Genomic DNA, 6160 nt, shown 5'->3' on the forward strand with positions numbered 1-6160 from the left:
CCTGAAGCACTTACCATCAGTACTCATCAATACACGGGCTTGGCTCTTCACATGCTACCTGTTTGAATAAAAGGTTCCATCCCAATGGAAAAGCAGCAGGACTGTACTACTATACAAGAAGGGAGACATTACAACATTGGCAACTATCGCCCAATCTGCCTATTGTCGGTCATCTACAAACTGTTCACTCGAGTCATCCTGAATAGGATTGACAGAACACTAGATGAAGGACAACCATGCGAACAAGCCAGGTTCTGAAAAGGATTCAGCACCATCGACCATATCCACACGATAACCAAAGCTCATTGAGGTTTCTCAGGAGTTCAAGATGCCGCTCTGTCTAAATTTCATTGATTTAAAGAAGGCCTTTGATTCTGTTGAGACGGAAGCGGTCATAGAAGCCCTAACCAATCAGGGCGTACAAACTCAATACATCAGGATCCTCCGTGAGCTCTATTATGAATTCAGTACCAGGATCTCACCATTCTACAAAGAAGTAATCATCCATGTCAAGAGAGGGGTTCGGCACGGTGATACCATTTCACCAAAACTCTTCAGTGCCACCCTCAAGAACATCATGCGAAGACTGGAATGGGAAGGAATGGGAGTGAAGATAGATGTTCGGCAACTACACCACCTCCGTTTTGCTGATGACATCTTTCTAATAACAGCAAACATCAGCGAAGCGGAACAAATGCTGACTGACTTCGACCGTGAGTGCGGAATGGTCGGATTACAACTCAATCTCACAAAGACAATGTTCATGAGAAACAGTCTTGTTTCTGATGTTCCATTCACTCTCAACAGAACCACCATTTCCGAATGCAACATTTATATATACCTAGGTCGAAAAATTAACATGATGAATAACCTGGCACCTGATTTACGCAGGAGGAAGAGAGCAGCTTGCTATGCCTTCAAGAGCGTTGAAGAAATAACTCAGAGGACAAAGAACCTCCAGCTCCGAGCACATCTCTTCGATTCCACTGTTCTTCCTGCATTAACTTATGCCTCAGAGACCTGGACCCTACAAAAATAGGATGAGAACGCCATTCAAGTCTCTCAAAGAGGAATCGAAAGAACTTTGCTTGGAGTATTACGCTTGACTGAGAGATAGAATCCAGCGTTCTGATCTTCATCAACGCTCAAGAATCAGGGACGCTGTCTCATTTGCCAACGCATCAAAAATCAGATGGGCTGGACACGTAATGAGGTTTAGAGATGACCAGTGGACTAGAGCCATTACTGACTGGATTCCACGCAACGTCAAAAGATCGTGTGGACGCCCAACTACAAGATGGTCAGACTTCTTCGTCAAGATCCTGAATGATTGTTTTGAGGCTCTGCATGTTCTTAGAACGAGCAGATGCCACTGGGCTACGTGAGCACGCAACAGGGATAAATGGAGACGTTACTGGCACCTGCTCGAGTAAACCGATGAGTAACAGGGTATCAAGTGATCAAGTGATTTGACTTGGCAGTGATTCTGGAGTCCAGAGCCCAGCCAGCTTCCCCACTCTAGTGCGCTGATCTCAACTTTCTATATTGTACTTGGGATACCTCGACTTCAAGGAAACAGTGTGTCTTGGATCTTCACTTGACTCAAGTGGAGAAGCTTCAATTTATGCTATTTCAACTGTAGCAAATACATTCTTCACACCTAATATGAACACTGATAACTTGGTTTTTGTTAGAATTTGAAATGGCTTCGAAACGTTGCCACGGGCCAGGGCAACGACTCAAAGGGCTGGGGCGCATGCCAGACTAGCAAAAGACCCCAAGTTTGAATGCGGGCTCCCTTTGTTCCCCCCTCCCCATGTCTGCCCCACTGGGTGTGACGTCAGCAGCACCAACTCTGGTGGTCCCCAACACTGAAGGTGAACACTGAACTGCACACCAAACCTTTGAACCCAACAAGGGCAGTTTTAAAGAGAGGGGGACCCTGTCAGGCACCTCCATGGAGCTCCTTTCCCGTTCCCAGAAACGGATCAAAATAAAATAAGCTTACAGAAAGGCCCTGGGTAGAGAATACTTACTTGTTTCAATCATTTAGTGTTCCAACACCACCAATGTGACTGTCCTTCGACCAATATCCCCAGTTTCCGTCCCAATCCCAATCTACCCCCTTTGGCACATCAAAAATTTACTTTGTATTATTTATTCCAACAAAACATTGAGAACGACAAATAGAAGCATCAGAAACTTGATCAGTAAGGGCTGATTAGTGCACATCTGAGTCTTTTAATAAATGTATTTTTGGGGCTGGAGCTATAGCACAGTGGTTTGGGCATTTGCCTTGTAGGCGGCCGACCCGGGTTTGATTCCCAGCATCCCATATGGTCCCCAGAGCACCGCCAGGAGTAATTCCTGAGTGCATAGCCAGGAGTAACCCCTGTGCATCGCTGGGTGTGACCCAAAAAGAAAAAAATTGTTCATTTAAATTTAAATTTTATTTTTATAAATCACTTGATCACTTGACATCCGTTACCATTGATTTGCTCGAGCGGGCACCAATAACGTCTCCATCCATACTTGACACGTGCTAGTGTAGCCAAATGGCGTCTGTTTGTTCTAGGAACAGGAATGAAGAGCCTCAAACTGATTGTTCACAGTCTTGATGAAGAAATCTGGCCATCTCTTAGGTGAGCAGCCATGTGATCTTTTGACGCCCTGGGAATTCAGTCAGTAATGGCTTTAGTCCAGCAGTTATCTCCAAGTCCCATTACATGTCCAGCCCATCTGATTTTTGACACCTTTGCAAATGAGACAGCATCCCTGATTCTTGACCGTTGACGGAGATCTGAACTTCAGATTCATTCATTTGAGTGAAGCTTGATACTCCAAGCATAGTTCCTTCAATTCCTCTTTGGGAGACCTGAATAATGTTCTCATCTTGTTTCCATAGGGCCCAGGTCTCTGAGGCATATGTTAATGTAGGTAAATCAGTGTATTCGAAGAGATCTGCCTGGAGCCAGAGGTTCTTTGTCCTCTTAGCTATTTCTTTGACTCTGTTAAAGGTGTTCCAAGCCACTCTCTTCCTCCTGCGTAACACAAGTGCCAGGTCATTCATCATATTGACTTCTCGACCTATACACATAACTGTTGCATTCGGAGATGATCATTCCATTGAGAGTGAATGGAACGTCAGGAATGAGACTGTTTCTGATAAACATTGTCTTGGTGAGATTCAGCTGTAGTCCAACCTTTCCACACTCACGGTAGAAGTCAGCCAGCCTTTTTGCCAGTTGGTTAATGTTTGTTGTTATTAGAACGATGTCATCAGTAAAACGGAGTTGGTGTAGATGCCAACCGTCTATCTTCACTCCCATTTCTTCCCATTGCAGTCGTCACATGATGTTCTCGAGTGTGGCATTGAAGAGTTTTGGTGAAACGGTATCACCCTGCCGAACCACTCTATTGACATCCATGATCACTTCTTTGTAGAATGGTGAGATCCTTGTAGTGAATCTGTAAAAGAGTTCACACAGGGTCCTGATGTATTGAGTTTGAACGCCCTGTTTGCAAGGCTAGGCTAGCTGTCTTCGATCACAGCTTCCATCTCAACAGAATCAAAGGCCTTCTTTAAATCAACGAGCGTTAGACAAAGCGTCATCTTGAACTCCCGAGAAACCTCAAAAAGCTTGGTTATCATGTGGATATGGTCAATCGTGCTGAATCCTTTTTGGAAACCGGCTTGCTGGTATGGTTGTCCTTCATCTAGCCAATCCTATTCAGGATGACTCGAGTTAACAGCTTCTGGATGACAGACAGTAGGCAGATTGGGCAATAGTTGCCAATGTCTTGAATGTCTCCCTTCTTGTACAGTAGTGCAGTCCTGCTGGTTTTCCACTGGGATGGAAACTTGCATTCAGATAGGTAGCGTGTGGAGAGCAGAGCCAGTGTATTGATGAGTCCTAATGGCAGATTCTTCAGGGTTTGGTTCTGACTTTGTCTGGGCCAGGTGCTATTCACTTCTTTACCGACGAAATGGTGTGTCGGATATCAGAAGGGAGAACGTTGGGAACGACATATTCATCCAGCAAAATTTGGTATGTGGGCAGGTGGATGTGGCTATCGAAGAGTTCCTAATAGAAGTCATGGATAATCTTCTTCATTGCCCTTCTGAAAGATATGATAGATCCATCAGAACATCGGAGGGCTGTCATCTTGGTCTTGTAGTTGACCATGAACAGCAGGGCTTTGTGAATGCTTTTCCCGTCTTCTGCTGCATCTGCCAGGACTACTGCCCATCTCTCTTCAAGGTCTTCCTTTATCGCTTCTCTTCACTGATTTGCAAGCTCGGGCGTTCGCTTGTGGTTGCCTGAGGCTAGCGCCAAGCCATGTTGGCAAATAAGCTCAGGAGTTTTTGAGGACAGGCATTTTTTTGGCTATCTGTCTCTTGGCGTTTCTCACACAATCATGGAGGTGCTGAACCAGTCAATCATATTCCTCGTCAATATTTTCTATGGCGGCATCTTCCCATGTTGCTGCAATAGTGCCAAAGAGCTCCCAGTTGGTTGTCGTTCTGGGTGTTCTCTTCTTAATCTTTGCAGCCCTTTCTCCCCACACCGTGAAGTAGAATTTTGCATGAAGGAGACGGTGGTCCAATCCTGTATGGAATTTTAGAACCACAGCGACGTCGGTCAGGCAAAACCATAGATTGAGTATGATGTTGTCAATTTTGTTGTTAACCATCCACTGGAAGACTCCCATGTCCAACGTTTAGATTTGGCCTTCTGGAACTGTGAGTCACCATGGATGGTCTTAGTCAACATGATGAACTCAGACAGACTCTCACCCTGTTCATTCCATTCTAGGCCATGGGTCCCGACTATGAGTTCTTCATCTAATCTTATTGCTCCTATATTGACATTAAAATCACCAAAAATTATCTTGTAGAAGGTGTGGTATTCTTTATAGAACTTCTCCAGCTTTCTGTAGAACTTCTCAATTTCTTTTTCATCATAATTGGATGTTGGTGCGTAGACAATGAAGACAACTACTTTTATAAACTAGTTCACAATATTTGACAACTGCTTTATATTTGACAATTACACTTAATATTTGAACACCGATTCCACCACCAATGGACCTTTCCACCATTTTAGATGTTTCCATTTCGAACCCCAACTTCTGCCCTAAAGCAGAACTAAAGTAATTTATTTTCTATTTTTGTTATCAATAAATAACTGAAAATGCTCAAAAAACTTTCCTTAGGGGAATGTGTGTGAAGATTATTGTATTTCACCCAAGGGCCATTAAACCCTTCTATAAGAGATTACTAATATGCCGTTAAATTAAACCGTATTTAATGTGGTGTGCTACTTTTGGAATATGAGTGGTGTGAGGTATGTGATATTGTGTGGCCACGCAGTCCAGGATTTCAGTGGCCAGGTCTCAGTTTCTTGAGGTGTGGAGGGGCTTCCCCTGCCGCCCTCCCGGGTACCCTGTATGAAACATCCTGGCTTGGGGTCCAGCAGCATGGCTATTGCGTGTGTTGTTTTATGCTGTATTCCAAGAGAGAAGAACAATGAGTCTCTGGATCATGTCCATTGATGAGATTATCTGGCCCACATTTTATTCTTGAACTCTTCTGAGCACCACGTCAGGAATAGCCTGAGCACTGCCAGATGTGATCCAGTATCCGCCTGACTGCCGACTTTTCCCAAAGAGAGAAATGCTTGAGGATGTTAGTTGCACATCACAACTTCACATTATTGAGGGTTATTTTTTGTTATTTTTTATTTTTTAAAGTAGTTCACAATATTTGATTACATTTAATATCCCAACACTAATTCCACCACCATTGTACCTTCCCAACAACATATTTCAGATGTTTCTATCCATCCTGAACCACAACCCCTGCCCCAAAGCAGAAATGAGATAATATATTTTGTATTGTTTGTTATAAAAAACTGCTGAAAATTCTACAGAAATGTATCCTTAGAGGAAAGAGTGCGAAGATTGTTGTATTTCACCCAGGGACCATAAGTGATAATGTGTTGTTAAAGGTTTAGCCTTCTGTGCGTATATATATATATATATATATATATATATATATATATATATAAAACGGACACACACACACATATATCTGTAAAAGAAATATTTCCCTCTAAGATTAGTTGCCTCCTTCTTTGAACTCCATCAAATGTGGTGT

This window comes from Sorex fumeus, unplaced genomic scaffold (assembly GCF_029834395.1).
Source record: "Sorex fumeus unplaced genomic scaffold, SorFum_2.1 ptg000019l, whole genome shotgun sequence".
Taxonomy (NCBI): Eukaryota; Metazoa; Chordata; class Mammalia; order Eulipotyphla; family Soricidae; genus Sorex; species Sorex fumeus.